This window comes from Macaca thibetana, chromosome 13 (genome assembly GCF_024542745.1).
Source record: "Macaca thibetana thibetana isolate TM-01 chromosome 13, ASM2454274v1, whole genome shotgun sequence".
Taxonomy (NCBI): Eukaryota; Metazoa; Chordata; class Mammalia; order Primates; family Cercopithecidae; genus Macaca; species Macaca thibetana.
Genome location: NC_065590.1, coordinates 37267321 through 37281859, shown reverse-complemented (window position 1 = coordinate 37281859; position 14539 = coordinate 37267321). Strand labels below are relative to the sequence as shown.

The following is a 14539-nucleotide window of genomic DNA, read 5'->3' as shown; positions in this document are numbered from 1 at the left end:
GCGCCTAACCACTGGCACCATCCAGACATCCAGGGCCGCTTACACAGCTCAGGACGCGGATCAGAGACCACGGCAGCTATTTATTCAGTCCGTGTGCTGGACTCGGGCATCAAAAAGAAAGGACCGAGATAATCTTGACCGTAGCTATCTGCGCCTAACACCTCTTACAGTTTACTTTTTGATTCTTTCTTTACTCCATTTAAGAAACTTACTCCTTTCTCCTAGATCCTTACCATTGTCTTACCTTCTTGTGTGTCTAATGCCCTCGGCACAGTGCCCGGCACATCGGAGTCTGATCATTATAGGTCCATGACTTGAGTTGGCTGGTGGCGCAGTCTCACCAGTTTGTCATGACTTTGACCAGCTGGAGACTTTGGGGCCAAAGAGGATTGCTTCTCAACAATTTGCCGGCAGAAGTGCCCCCCGGGTCAATGCAAGTCTTCTGAGCTGATAGAGCAGAGTGGGTCCTGCATAACTCGTGCTTTTCTTGGAACTCGGCATCTGCTCTCTCCTGCTGACAGTGGGAAGGATAGATAGGGTGGCCCTCTCCAAGTTATCCATTCTCCTGCCCACCAGTCCATGACACCCCACCACCCCTTTCCATTCCCTACTGTTTGCCCTTTAATTTTTTGTTTTGTTTTGAGACGCAGTGTCACTTCTGAAGCCCAGGCTGGAGTGCAGTGCCTGGATACAGCTCACGCTGTCTCCCAGGCTCAGGTGTTTCACCCACCTCAACCTCCTGAGTAGCTGAGACTACACGTGCATGCTACCACGTGCCTATAGTCCCAGCTACTCAGGAGGTAACTGGTAACTATTGATAATCAAACCCCAGATTTTTTTTTTTTTTTTTTTTTTTTTTTTTTTTTTTGAGATGGAGTCTTGCTCTGTCGCCCAGGCTGGAGTGCAGTGGCTCGATCTCGGCTCACTGCAAGTTCTGCCTTCCGGGTTCACGCCATTCTCCTGCCTCAGCTTCGCGAGTAGCTGGGACTACAGGCACCCGACACTGTGCCCGGCTATTTTTTTGTATTTTTAGTACAGACGGGGTTTTGCCATGTTGGTCAGGCTGGTCTTGAATTCCTGACCTCAGGTGATCCACCTGCCTCAGCCTCCCAAAGTGCTGGGACTACAGGCATGAGCCACCATGCCCAGCATCCAAACCCTAGGTTTTTCGTTGCCAGGGAATTCTCAGACACAGATGGAAGAGCAAGTAGGAGAGGAAGTGGACAGGAATAAGAAAATGGATAACCCCAGTGACCCAAGAACTGCTGACTCCCCAGAGCCCTATCAGGCCAAGGCCATCCTCATTCAGCTCATGTCAGATTTCTGTTGATTGAGGATATAGACGCAAGTACACCCCTGCCCCCACTCACACGTAGACAGGCACAGGCACAGGCACACAGCTACTGGATCAAGGGCTTCTATGAATTTCCCTCCTGGATGTTCTTGCATTTGGTTAGGGATCATTTTTCTCTGCAAGCAATTTAGAGGGTAACCCGCACAGTCAAGCCGTGTACCACTCCAGGCCTTAGTGTTTAAAGGGTGAGTCTCCTGGTCATCCCCAGGCTCATGTCCAGTGGCATGTTTCTTTGTTTATGTCCAGCCACTCTTTTGTTTTCCTGAGCTCACTTATTATCTGATTGTAGACTAAGCCTGCTTTTCTCCGAGGGAGATCAAGATGAGTGGCAGGCACTGGGGATGGTGGGCAGTGTGCCAGGGAGTACCTGAAGTTCCAGAATAAACAAGCAGTGGGGAGGCCTGGACAACATAGCAAGACCCCATCTCTACAAAAAGTTTAAAAATTAGCTGGGCATGGTAACGCCCACCTGTAGTCCCATCTACTTGGGAGGCTGGAGAGGGAGAGTCGCTTAAGCCCAGGAGTTCAAGGCCACAGTGAGTTATGATCACACCACTGCACTCCAGCCTGGGTGATAAACAAACAAGCAAGCAAACAAACAAAAGCAAGAGGAGGAGATTTTCTTTGAGTGTCATTTTTACACAAATATTTCAGATTAAAAACACTTTTTATACTAAAACAATCACAGATATATTTTGAAGTAGAATCCAAAAATTATATACCTTTTAAATCTAAAACAAGAAACCTGGAAAACATTTTGCTTGGGATTTGGGCTGCGATTTGGTCCAAACCTAGCCCTTGAGGGTTTGTTTTCACTGCAATTAGGGCTACGTATGGAGGCAGTTTGATAGACACTGCAGTGTCCTCCCTGGAGCAACTTTTAATAACACTCATCTTAGACTGTCTTATCTAATCTTCACTTCAACCTGCAGTGGGGTTATTAACATTGGTTTACAGCTGAGGATCCTAAGGTTCCATATCATCATCCTTGGTCAAGTTCAGACCATTTGTGAACTAAAGCTTAAATCCAGCTGCCAGGATACAAAAGCCTGTTCTCTTTTTTTTTGAGACGGAGTCTGGCTCTGTGGCCCAGGCTGGAGTGCAGTGGCCGGATCTCAGCTCACCACAAGCTCCGCCTCCCAGGTTTACGCCATTCTCCTGCCTCAGTCTCCTGAGTAACTGGGACTACAGGCGCCTGCTACCTCACCCAGCTAGTTTTTTGTATTTTTTTAGTAGAGACGGGGTTTCACCGTGTTAGCCAGGCTGGTCTCGATTTCCTGACCTCGTGATCCGCCCGACTCGGCCTCCCAAAGTGCTGGGATTACAGGCTTGAGCCACCGCGCCCGGCCCAAAAGCCTGTTCTCTTATCCTCTCCGCCCTACCATAACTCCATCAGTGCTTGGTTCATAGTAATTTGGAGTTGTGGCTTCGTAGGTTGTTAACTAAATCTTGAACAAATGTTTTTCTTTTTCTTATTTTCTTCTTGTCAAGCTGATGTGAAATGGGGTTGGATGAACTAGAACTGTTTCAGCTGGAAAGGGAGTGCACCTGTTGTCCCAGCTACTTGGGAGCCTGAGGTAGGACGATCCCTTGAGCCCAGGAGTTTGAGACTGCAGTGAGCTATGATTGCGCCACTGCACTCCAGCCTGGGTGACAGAGTGAGATCCTGTCTCTAAATAAAAAGAAAAAAAAGAGAGAGAAGTTTGCAGTGAGTGTGGGGGGTGCATGCTAGCCAGCAGCCCTAAATGCCAGAGGTGTTCGACGTGTGGACAAGGGAATAAACTCGCTCTTCGAGGTGTTTGGCAGAGCTGGGTGATAGGCTCTGGTTGAATCTGAAGAAGTGGCTTTTAAAACCCACAGACTGGGCAGCCTTGATGTTGGCGAGAGCTCTCTCACTAGAGGTGTTTAGGCAGAGGTCCACAGCCCTTTTCTGATGGAGCTGGAAAGGGTTAGCAGGTTAAGCTCAGGTAACTTCTAAAGCTATAGTTCCCAAACTTCAGGGTGCATCAAAATCACCCAGGAAGCTTATACAACATGCAGATTCTGCTTATTTAAGCAGCTCCCTGGATGACTGTGATTCGGGCCTCACTTTGAGAAACTATGCTTTTTTTTTTTTTTTTTTTTTTTTTAATGTTTTGAGACAGAGGCTCTCCTTGTCACCCAGGCTGGAGTGCAATGGCGCCATCTCAGCTCACTGCAAACTTTGCCTCCCAGGTTCAGGCGATTCTCCTGCCTCAGCCTCCTGAGTACCTGGGACTACAGGCGCCCACCACCACACACAGCTAATTTTTGTGTTTTTAGTAGAGGTGGGGTTTCACCATGTTGCCAAGGCTGGTCTCGAACTCCTGACTTCAGACAATCCGCTCGCCTCAGCCTCCCAAAGTTCTGGGATTGCAGGTGTAAGCCACCATGCCCGACAGAGAAACTATGTTTTAGAAACACTTATATGAATATGTGTATACTTCATAAATTGAATAAAGCACTAATAAAAACATATCACCTTTCCAAGGAAACTTAGATTTTGGTCATGTATAAACTCTAGGTAATGTGGTAAATGCTAAAAGCTTCCTTCTCAAGGATAGTTCTTTTGTTTGTTTGTTTGTTTGTTTTTGAGGCAGAGTCTTGCTCTGTCACCCACTGCTCACTGCAACCTCTGCCTCACAGGTTCAAGTGATTCTCCTGCCTCAGCCTCCCAAGTAGCTGGGAATACAGGCTCACGCCACCATGCCAGGCTAATTTTTGTGTTTTTAGTGGAGACGGGGTTTCACCATGTTTGCCAGGGTGGAAACCCCTGACCTCGTGATCCGCCTGCCTCAGCCTCCCAAAGTGCAGGCAACTCTTCCACCGTAGCCTCCCAGGTGGCTGGAACTATAGGCATGCACTGCCATGCCCAGCTAATGTTTTGTATTTTTTGTAGAGACAGAGTTTCACCACATTTCCCAGGCTGGTTTCAAACTCCTGGAGTCAAGCCATCTGTCTGCTTCAGCCTCCCAAAGTGCTGGGATGACAAGCATGAGCCACGGCACCTGGCCTAGCTCTGTTTTTAAATGGTCTGATTGATTCCAGGGTGTCTTTTGCTGCAGAAGCAGAGACAGGAGGTAGATGGAATAAATCAGGGCCCGTAAACTAGGTAGACCTTCTGGGGCAGGAGCCTTTGTCAGAGAAATTTCTTCTGGTGATATCAATGGCCATGGGCACTGAGGGGCCTGACCTTGACTTTGGAGCCTGGAACCCTATCTTCAGCCAGACTGTGTCTTAGTCTGTGAAAGACCTGCCTGTCTCTGCTGGAGACATTGATAGCTAATGTTCACCAAGTGTCTTCTATGATCCTGACCCTGTGCCAGACATCTGGTATGATATTTCACTAAATTTTCACCCATAGTAGGTGGGTACTAGTATTATCATTGCCAATGTAAGATGAGGAAACAGAGGCACAAAGGGGTTGAGTAATTTGCTCAAAGTTGCACACTGACGAGCGGCATAGCCAGGATTTGAACTTGTCAGTATGACTATATCCTATGCTTTACCACTCTGTCTAATGGGTTAAAAGTGGGGGAATCAGGCCAGGTGCAGTGGCTCATGCTTGTAATCCCAGGCTGAAATAGGTGGATTGCCTGAGCTCAGGGGTTCGAGACCAGCCTGGGCGAAACCATTTCTCTATCAAAAATATAAAACAATTGGCCAAGCATGGTGGCATGCGCCTATAGTCCCAGCTACTGGGAGACTGAGGTGGGAGGTTACTTGGACCTTGGAGGCAGAGGTTGCAGTGAGCCGAGATCATGCCACTGAACTCCAACCTAGATGACAGAATGAGACCCTGTCTCAAAAAATAAATAAATAAATAAATAAATAAATAAATAAATAAAAAGGGAAATCAGCTGAAAAAGACAGGGCTGGGAGATTAAGCCATGGGGCTGAATTCTTTCAGAGGGGAAGGAGAGTCTAAGTCCAAACCACTTGTCCAAGATGAACTTGATATTGATCTAGGTCATTCTGAGTATCCAGGGGGTCCAGGTGAGGAGTGGGGAGCAGAGGCTGAAGCAGGACAATGTGCTGCATCATGACTCTGGTGGCCCATCCTCGTGGGAGCAAGACTTAGGGCAGCATCTAAAGGGAGGGGAGACAGCTCAGAACCTTGGGGTAGAGTCTTCGAGAGCTAGGCAGGAGGTCAGTGGCCTCTGCCAAATGGGCAAAGGTGCATTTCTTTATATATAAGTGACGGGCACTAGAGATTCAAGAATGAAACACATTGACTTAGGGGGATAAGTAAGTCAATGATTCAAAAGTCATAGGACTGTATGATTAGTATAATAATTTGACAGATATGTGCAGACTGCCATGGAGTAACAGAAGAGGTACACCTAACTGTATCATTAGTGGTCAGAGAAGGCTTCCTGGAGGAGGAAGCTTTATATTGAGCCAGGGCTAGAGAAGAAGGGCTTATGCACAGTCATGGAGATGAGAAAGCTAGGCCAAAGCACACTGAAGGAATGGCATGTCTGTTATGGCAGGCAAGTCCCAGAGGTGGAGATGGAGGTCCCTTAGAAACTAAATCCATTCTGTAGGTGTATGGGAGACAGGCCAGATGAGTATTGAGGGATAGGTCTTAGAGGGTCCAAGGATCCCATGTAAGGAACTGCTGGCCTGGGATATAAATCCCTACTTCCCTTTGCATCTGCCCCAGTGCCTGGTAAAGTTATGTAATAAATGTTTTCAGATAAAATGAAAGTGCTGGGTAACAGGAAGGAAACCAAGGCAGAGATTTAGCCTTGGAGAAACATGGCTCCTTGCTTCCCTGCTTAGCCTGTCCAGACCTCCAATGTTCATCTTAGACACGGTCTCCTTCCCTGATATAATCTGGGTCAGGGGCCTCTCCTACACACTCCTGACTCTGTGATTTCCCCAGCATGGGAATGTTCACACCTTACTATGTCTGATCACATACCTGCCTCCTCTCTTCAGCTTTGAGCTCCACTGAGGGCAAGGACCAGCAGCCCCCTCTGGCTAGCACAGTGCTGCTGAGCACATACTCGGGCCTTGCTACAAGTGTGCAGTGTGAATGGACAGTTTCCCATGGCCTAGAAAATCTAGTCCACCCTCTAGTCCTGGCCTGCCACAAAAATGATCCAGTTTTGAAAATTACTTTTGTAGCTCTTGCTCCCTTCATGGTGTCCTTAAACTCCCACTCAACTCCAAACTAACTACTCTTTTCCAAATAAGTCTCAATGTTCATAATCATAGCGGGAGATTTGCTTTTACTGTTTTCTCTGCCTGGAAAATTCTTTCCCTATTGAAATCGCATTATTGTTCAAAGCCTAAGTCACATGAGAGCTCTTTGAATTTCTTAGGGGTACATTGTCCATCTTCCTCTACCCTGCAATTCGTAATAGTTCTCACATGCCGCTTTGTCCTTAGACTAGTTATATACCTGTTCTGTTTCTCTTGGGAGAAGCAAGATCCTTGGGATCCTTGGGAGGGCAAGATCATGTCCCCCTCCATCTTTCTCCTGCCATACCTCGCACATGATAGGGGCAAAATAAATTTTAAGTAAGGACTGTGAGTGCCTGCACACATAGCGAGTGGCGGTTTTGGAACTGGGGTCTGAAAACCACTTGTGTAAGAAACAGGGCCCGGACTGATTCTTATGAGGAGAATGCCAGGGTTGCTTATTTAAACTTGATTAAATGAAGTCTCTGGGGCCCACCCAAGATCTCCAGGGTCCTCACCAAAAATCTGTATTTTAACTGCTCCCCACATGACTTTTGTGTACTTTTGAATTTGAGAACTTTCCTCATATAACAAGCTAGACAGATGCTATACAATCTATATTAAGTAGAATCGTTTTGAAGCCATAGCTCCAGACATCGTGTCCTGACAACATCCAGGGCCAGGAGAAAGGGGGAATTTGGCTGGCTGACTCTGTCTTTTTAGCCTGGAGGAACTTCAAAGCATCTTAGCAGGTTTATCCTTACTTCTTTTTGGTCAGAAGTGGGTCACATGGCCACTCCTAACCCATTCATGGCTGTTCAAATGGGGTTGCCTTGGACCACTTATTATCTCCTGCTGGGGCTAGCCCCACCTTCCTGGTTTACCAAACCCACTCTCTAAACAGAAAGAAGGTGCTCCTAAGGAAGAAGGAAAGTGTAATGGAGGTTGAAATTATTGCTGATTTTTGCAAAAAAGTCTGTGCATTGCAGGAACTGCTACTGTCCCAATTTTATGCCAAAATAAACCAGCTCTCATAGGTGGGGTTAAATCTGGAGGGCAGAACAGGGACTGGAACTTGGTTCTAGTTCTGGGTTCTAAACCTGAATGATCTTCATTGACAGCCTATGCCAGCACCCATCTGTGGGAAGATAATTTAATTTGGAGTTTCACAGATATCATAGAATACCAGATCTGGCCTACCAGGAGTAATGCATGTTTGCAGTGGATGGTTTTGAGAACTCTGCTGTTTAAATAATCTTTGGCAAACACAGTATTTCCTAAGTCATGTTTATGCAAGTGTTTTAAAGGTATTATAATGGCCGGGCGTGGTGGCTCATGCCTGTAATCCCAGCACTTTGGGAGGCCGAGACGGGTAGATCACGAGGTCAGGAGATTGAGACCATCCTGGCTAACACGGTGAAACCCCGTCGCTACTAAAAAATACAAAAAAAAAATTAGCCGAGCGAGGTGGCAGGCGCCTGTAGTCCCAGCTACTCGGGAGGCTGAGGCAGGAGAATGGTGTGAACCCGGGAGGTGGAGCTTGCAGTGAAGCCGAGATTGCGCCACTGTACTCCAGCCTGGGCAACAGAGCAAGACTCTATCTCAAAGAAAAAAAAAAAAAGGGTATTATAACATCCCCCATTAACATAACTTATCCCTGTTCCCATTTCTTCATACTTGATGTAAAGTCATGACTGGCAATCTATACTTATGAAATGCTCACGGGGTGGTTTGGGGACCTTTTAGACATCAATAGTTTGAGTCTAGAATTATTACTATAAAACCAGGGTTCTCAAACCTCAGAATGTATCAGAATCACTTGGCGGGATTCTTGCACTTGACAAAGATTATTTATTTATTTTTAGTTTTTAGAGATGATGGTCTTGGTATGTTACCCAGACTGGCCTCAAAGTCCTGGGCTCAGGGATTCTCCCACCTCAGCCTCCCAATAGCTGAGATTACAGGCACAAGCTATCATGCATGGCCTGGAGGCTTCTTAAAACCCAAACTGCTGGATCCCATCCCCAGAGTTTAGGATTCTGTAGATCTAGGGTTGGGCCTAAGAATTGCACTTTGAACAAGGTCCCAGGTGATGGTGATGCTGTTGGTCTGGAAACCACACTTTTAGAACAAATGATACTGATCTGGGTTCATTGAAAAGATGACATAATAGGATTTTATCATGCCTGCCACACACATCCTATCCTTTCCAGGTTCTTTTGTGCTCCCACCTAAGGCTGTCCCTGGCCTTCCCCTCTGGCTGTGTTTTGCATAGAGGGATTCACCTAGCCTTCTGTATTTTGGTGACTCTAGGCTGGGCTTGTTCCAAAAGAAGTGAGAAGGTGGAGTGAGGTCAATGCATCTTCCCTCCAGGCCTGGTTAATTGTATACTGATGGTGGCTCTAAATGTTGGTCTTGAAATTTTGGTTTCACTTTAAAAGGAATGAAATTCTAATACACGGTACAACATGGACAAACCTTGAAAACATTATGCTAAGTGAAATAATCCAGACACAGAAGGATAATGTTATATGATTCCACTTATATGAGGTACCTACCATAGTCAAACTCATAGAGACAGATAGTGGAATAGAGGTTATTACCAAGGGCTGAGGTGAGGGGGTTACTGTTTCACATGTTCAGAGTTTCTGTTTGGAACGATGGAAGAGTTCTAGGAATGGATGGTGATGATTGTTGCAAGACATTGTGAATGTACTTAATGCCACTGAATTGTACACTTTAAAATGGTCATAATAGGCCAGGCACAGTGGCTCACACCTGTAATCCCGACACTTTGGGAGGCTGAGGCTGGAGGATCACTTGAGCTCAGGAGTTGAAGACCAGCCTGGACAACATGGCAAAACCCTGTCTCTACAAAAATTAGCCAGGCATGGTGGCCTGCACCTGTAGTCCCAGCTACTTGGGAGGCTGAAATAGGAGGATCGGTTGAGCCAGGAAGGTCAAGACTCAAGTGAGCTGAGATCACACCACTGCACTCCAGCCTGGGCAACCCTATCTCAAAAAAAATTTTTTAATGGTTAAAATGGTAAATTTTGCTATATATATGTTACCATGATTGAAAAAAAAATCTTGTTTTTGTTATTCTTCTATCTCCCAGTGATGTGCTAAATTGTCCTTGTATCAGGCCCTGAGAGCTGACTGTTAAATTTTTAGAGGTTTTGCAAGCTGATTGTTAAATATAGCCAGCTGTGATTTAAAATTAAATTATATGAACTAATGAGTAAATAAGTTATATTGAAATATGAATATTTATAAGTAATTTGTATTTAAAACAATTCATCATTTCGTAGTTCTTAAGTTCCCTTTTGCCATTATCTATGCTCCTGAAGGTATTTGTGTCTATTATATCTGTGTGGTGAGACTAGTATTAATGTGTAATGGGGTGCTGCTGCCCATCTACTCCCAACTCCCAGTTCAGTGACATCACAATAGTAACTTGAAATTGGTCAGGGTGCAAAGATTTACACCAAAGAAGTGGCTACACATCAGGGTGTCCTTTCCTTGGAGAGCTGGCTATTAGGTTTATCAGCGCATCCCCGGCCCTACCGTGTGGGTTAGGGTTGGTGTAAGTTTGTAGGAATAAAACACCAGTCGCTTGGAAGCTACCAGCCCAGCTTTCTTTAATTGAATCCTAGCCCTTTCCAAATAGCCCTGCCTTGGGGTGTTTTTGCTTTGCCTAAAAAAGAAAGGGTGGTGGCTAAGTTTAGTAGGGGGAAGATGAGTCACAGAGTCAGCTGGTTACTTTTTAACCTCATGGGTGCCTTTCCTCAACTATAAGATGAAAGGGGTGGGAGAAAAACTAGTAGAAATAAAATAGGATCATTTTTCTAGCAATGAGGAAGAGATGGTTTTTTAAAAAAGTTTTTATTACTGATCACAGCCAGTTACAGAGATTTCTTTGTTCCTTCTCCACTTCTACTGTTTCCCTGGACTAGCATTAAAAAAAAAAGCTTTTATTATGAACATTTTCCAATATACACCCAAGTGAGAGAATAGCAAAATGAACCGCCATGTAACTATTCATCACCCACCTCAACAGTTACCAACATTTCAATGAAAAAGAGACTTTTCTAACTATTGAAATATAATAAGGAGGAATACAGAGGAAAAGATGGACAGGTGTAATTTAAATTTTTTCTCCCAAATTTTGACTATGCAAAACTAAAAGAAGAATATTAAATTGGAAACATACTTAAAATTAATTTTTGGTATAAAATATTAAAATTTATAATATATGCATAATGTATATGTCAGTAAAGCACCAAGATCCTAAAAATGGACAAAACATATGCACCAATAATTCCCGAAGAAGAATACAAGTTTAAAAAAAAGGAAGAGTCAGTGTTCCTACTACTTATTAAATTACGTTAATTAATTTTTTTTTTTTTTTGAGACAGAGTCTCGCTCTGTTCCCCAGGCTGGAGTGCAGTGGACCATCTCGGCTCACTACAACCTCCGCCTCCCAAGTTCAAGCAATTCTTCTGCCTCAGCTTCCCGAGTAGCTGGGACTACAGGCATGCGCCACCATGCCTGGCTAATTTTTTTGTATTTTCAGTAGAGATGAGATTTCACCATGTTAGGCTAGTCTTGAACTCCTAACCTCAGGTGATCTGCCCGCCTCAGCCTCCCAAAATGCTGGGATTACAGGTGTGAGCCACCACACCCAGCCATTTTTCTGTATGTGTATATACATATTGTTGTCCAGGTTGGCCTTGAACTCCTGTGTGTGTGTGTGTGTATTTTTTTTTTTTTTTTTTTTTTTTTTGAGATGGAATCTCGCTCTGTCGCCCAGGCTGGAATGCAGTGGCGTGATCTTGGTTCACTGCAAGCTCCGCTTCCCAGGTTGACCCCATTCTCCTGCCTCAGCCTCCCTGGTAGCCGGGACTGCAGACACTTGCCAGCACGCCCGGCTAATTTTTTGTTTTTTGTTTTTTTGTTTGTTTGTTTGTTTTTTTAGTAGAGACGGGGTTTCACCGTGTTAGCCAAGACGGTCTCGATCTCTTGACCTCGTGATCTGCCCACCTCAGCCTCCCAAAGTGGTGGGATTACAGGCGTGAGCCACTGCGCCCAGCCTTTTCTGTTATATTTTGAAAGATAAATCCCAAGAAGTAGAATTCTTGTTGCATGGTGCATACAATTTTCTAATGGCCAAATTGCCCTCCAAAAGTACTGTCCAGGGCTGGGCACAGTGGCTCATGCCTGTAATCCCAGCACTTTGGGAGGCCAAGGTGGGTGGATCACGAGATCGAGAGATTGAGACCATCCTGGCCAACGTGGTGAAATCCGGTCTTTACTAAAAAAAAATGCAAAAATTAGCTGGGCGTGGTGGCACACACCTGTAGTCCCAGCTACTCAGGAGGCTGAGGCAGGAGAATCGCTTGAACCCAGGGGAAGGAGGTTGCAGTGAGCCAAGATCATGCCACTGCACTCCAGCCTAGGTGGCTGAGCGAGACTTTGTCTCATTAAAAAAAAAAAAAAAAAAAAAGTACTGTCCAATTTATAGTCCCTACCTGCAGTACGGGAGAGTGTACCCAATATTATGTCTTATTCTTTTTCATCTCTGTCCCAGTGTAGTAAATATGAAAACAAATATTTGCAACCTCTGCCTCCTGGGTTCAAGCAATTCTTGTGCCTCAGCGTCCGGCATAGCTGGGATTACAGGCGTGCACCCCCATGCCCAGGTAATTTTTGTGTTTTTTGTCAAGACAGGGTTTCACCATGTTGGCCAGGCTGGTCTTGAACTCCTGACCTCAAGTGGTCTGCCCGTCTTGAACTCCCAAAGTGCTGGGATTACAGGCGTGAGCTACCGTACCCGACCCCTACTACTAAGGTTAAAAGGAGACCAAGCACAGAGGCTTACACCTATAAGCGCAGCACTTTGGGAGGCTGAGGCAGGAGGATTGGTTGAGGCCAGAAGCTTGAGACCAGCCTGCTGGGCAACATAGGGAGACTCTATCTCTGCAAAAAAATTTTAAAAAGTAGCTGGAAGGGATGGCACATGCCTGTAGTCCCAGCTACTCAAGAGGCTGAGATAGGAGGATTGTTTGAGCCCAGAAGTTTCAGGCTGCAGTGAGCTATGATTGTGCTACTGCACTCCAGCTTGGGCAACAGAGTGAGACCCTGTTTCTTAAAAAAATAAAAAATATCAGGCAAGTTAATAAGATTCCATTTTATGCCTAAATATTAAATTAAGAATAAAGAAATTGAGCAAGCAAGCTAACTTATGGGTGGTTGGGCTTTGGATAGCCTTATAAATTTGGAGGACAATTAGAATGTTCATAATTATCAGATATCACAAGGAATAAGCCAACAGAAGAAAATATCTACAAAGCTAATTGTAAAGATTATAGGCCAAGCACAGTGGCTCATGCCTGTAATCCCAGCACTTTGGGAGGCTGAGGTGGGCAGATCACCTGAAGTCAGTAGTTCGAGACCAGTCTTGCCAACATGGTGAAACCCTGTCTCTACTAAAAGTATTCTGAAAATTAATCGGGTGTGGTGGTGCACGCCTGTAATCCCAGCTCCTCAGGAGGCTGAGGCAGGAGAATCATTTGAACACAGGAGGCAGAGCCAAGATAGCACCACTGCACTCCAGTGACAGAGAGAGACTTTGTCAAAAAAAAAAAAGACTATATTTCTGAGATAGAAAATCTGAACAACCAGTAGTAGGGACATTGAGTAAATTATATCAGTTTGATAGAAGACTATAGTAAAATAGTAAATATGGTGATTGTATAAAATATAGAAAATTAAGAGTAGAACACAAAATTATATACATACTGTGATTACAACTATGCTGAAAGACTGGAATAAACAGAAAGTAGATGGTAAGTTTACATTACTTAAAAAATGTCCTTTACAGTGTTTAAAGTTGATTTAATAATCTACAAAATAAAATGAAAAGGGGAAATAGATGATTGCTGACGGCTTTCCAGTCTCTAAAATTCTATGAAAGTTAATCATTTGTATTTGTAAGTGTGGAAAGATTCATTATTTTCAACACTGCAGTGAAAAATTCTACCTCTACCTAGATTCTGCAGGATTTGGAAAACAAGTTTATCAGATCACACAGGTTACTTTAATAATAACAATAATAATAATAGCTAGAGGGAAGGAGAGGTTAATAGTGACAAATAAAACCAGCACTGACTGTCCAGGATGCATACTTCATTGTTACTACCAGAAGATCCTGAGGTTGCTAAAACAAAACCAAACAATAATTTTTTTTTGCCGTGTACACATATTATCTTTAAAATTCAAAATTAAATAAAGATTAATATTAAAAAGACAATTAATTTTTTTTGTTTTTGTTTTTGAGACAGAGTCTCACTCTGTTGCCCAGGTTGGAGTGCAGTGGCGCAAGCTCGGCTCACTGCAAGCTCTGCCTCCTGGGTTCACACCATTCTCCTGCCTCAGCCTCCGGAGTAGCTGGGACTACAGGCATCGGCCACCACGCCCGGCTAATTTTTTGTATTGTTAGTACAGATGGGGTTTCACCGTGTTAGCCAGGATGGCCTCGATCTTCTGACTTTGTGATCCACCCGCCTCGGCCTCCCAAAGTGCTGAGATTACAGACATCTGGCCTGTTTTATCTTTTTTTGTGTGATTTTTTGAGGTATTAGTATTACATTTTCTATGACCTCCGCAGTTAGTCTTCATTTCTTTTAGGGGGGATTCCATGTTTATGAAAAAACAATTTCATTGAAACCAAACAGTAGTGAAAAGGGTGATATTTAGAGATGAGTTGGTAAGTCATTTTTGAATGCACATATGGTTTAAAAATCTAAAATATCTTGTCACTTGATTAAATAGAGAGAGGGAGGAGAGGATGGTCATAGAAAATGAATCTTGCCCTTGATGTGATGAGTATGGAATATTTAAGCCAAAATCTGTAGTCTGAAAGGATTTAGTGATATTTTGGTGCCAGCCAGTCTTCTCTGTTTGGAGTGCTGTGTT

The 14539-nt window shown here is 44.4% G+C and overlaps 3 protein-coding genes across 3 annotated transcripts in view; 2 read left to right on the top strand and 1 right to left on the bottom strand.

Moving 5' to 3' along the window:
• Positions 1-14539, bottom strand: part of NFU1 (NFU1 iron-sulfur cluster scaffold) — a 532135-nt gene that overhangs the window by 357514 nt on the left and 160082 nt on the right. The window lies entirely within an intron of this gene.
• The window catches only part of SNRNP27 (small nuclear ribonucleoprotein U4/U6.U5 subunit 27), a 716203-nt gene that overhangs the window by 555342 nt on the left and 146322 nt on the right, over positions 1-14539 (top strand). The window lies entirely within an intron of this gene.
• The window catches only part of ANXA4 (annexin A4), a 192089-nt gene that overhangs the window by 111885 nt on the left and 65665 nt on the right, over positions 1-14539 (top strand). The window lies entirely within an intron of this gene.